The 1,659-nt window shown below is 36.3% G+C and overlaps 1 pseudogene; it reads left to right on the plus strand.

The window, feature by feature from the left end:
• Positions 1 to 354: 354 nt before the first annotated feature.
• Positions 355 to 1,365, plus strand: LOC148115085 (uncharacterized; annotated as a pseudogene).
• Positions 1,366 to 1,659: the final 294 nt, after the last annotated feature.

Genomic DNA, 1,659 nt, shown 5'->3' on the forward strand with positions numbered 1-1,659 from the left:
ATTCCTGTCTTAAGAACTTGTTTCAGTTATATTTAGACTTCTGATTGAAACTTTCTAGTGATGGCTATCTTACTCAATGTCAAACTTCACTACAACCATAAGACATGCTTTGTCTTCCTGCATTTGTCACACACATGCTCCAAGTTTGAAATAACTTTCGTGAAGGAATCTGTCAGACTGCAACTCCTGAACCTTCTTCAAGTTTGCTTCCTTCTGCAATCAGCATTGAAGGAATGGTTGTATTTTAGTTGATTTTAATGTTAAGCTATATTAACAGAAATTTGCAAGACTTTCTCCCCTCTTTTCCTTTTATTTTCTGGGAAAACTAGGAAATGTTTTACTTTCTAGAAAACTATGAAATGTTTCCCACATCGTCCCTCCATCTATGAACAGAGACATCTTTTACATGGTGACTTCCAGTCTATATCTCTCCCTCCTGTATCCCATTTCCCACATACCATATACCCCATTACACAAACACAAAAAGAGGACAAGTACTATTTCCAACATATAACTGACCTTTGTGATCATATTATAAGCAGCTGTGTCGTCTTTGCCGACAATGTAAAATTTTTTAATACTACAGACCATTCTACTACCCTACAAAATGACCTAGATTATGTATCTGAATGGTCAAACAATTGGCCACTCCAAATCTCTGCTAACAAATGCTCAGTCCTGCACATTGGTAATAAAAATCAGAACATCAAATACAAGGTGGGTGGAAATTATCTAAAAGATGACCCACACTCTGTCAAGGATCTAGGAGTACTCATTTCAAAAGATCTAAGCCCCAGAGCTCACTGTAACAACGTTGCTAAAAAGGCATTAAGAGTTGTCAACCTTATTTTACGAAGTTTTCTCTCTGGTAACACTATACTTCAAACTAGAGCATACAAAACCTTTGCCAGACCTATCCTTGGATACTGCTCACCTGCCTGGAACCCACACTGTATTTCGGACATTAATACATTAGAGAGGGTCCAAAGATATTTTACAAGAAGAGTACTCAACACCTCTGCTCACAATAAAATTCCTTATACCACCAGGCTTGAAATTTTAGGCCTGGATAACAAACTACTCTATCTACGTTCTGACCTAAGCTTATTACACAAGATTATCTACCTTAACGTCCTACCTGTTAATGACAACTTTAACTTCAACCGCAATGACACAAGGGCTATCAATAGATACAAACTAAATGTAATCTGCTCTAATCTTGAGTGCAGAAAATAAGACTTCAGCAATAGAGTAGTAAATGTCTGGAACACGCTACCTGATCCTGTTGTTAGTTTCTCTAACCCCCATACCTTTTACCTTAAATTGTTTACCGTGGGCCTTACACGTTGCTTAAGAGCTCCCTAAAGGGGTGTGCATAAGCACACCAGAGTGCCTACCATCCCTGTCCTACTGTCCCCATTTATATGTATTCATTTTATGTGTTTATGGCTATGTTTTGCTTATTTATATCCATTTATTTGTGCCTTTATTCATGTGTCCATGTCTATGTCTATACTGATACTTGTTTCCTTGTATTTGTTGACAAATTAAATAAATAAATAAATAAATATAAATAAATATAAATAAATAGAAAAGAACTCAACACCATAACAGGCTTATGACACATTATTTCAATACCTTTTCCCCAAAGCACTATAA

This window comes from Pantherophis guttatus, chromosome 2, assembly GCF_059756535.1.
Source record: "Pantherophis guttatus breed Tessera chromosome 2, ASM5975653v1, whole genome shotgun sequence".
Lineage (NCBI taxonomy): Eukaryota > Metazoa > Chordata > Lepidosauria > Squamata > Colubridae > Pantherophis > Pantherophis guttatus.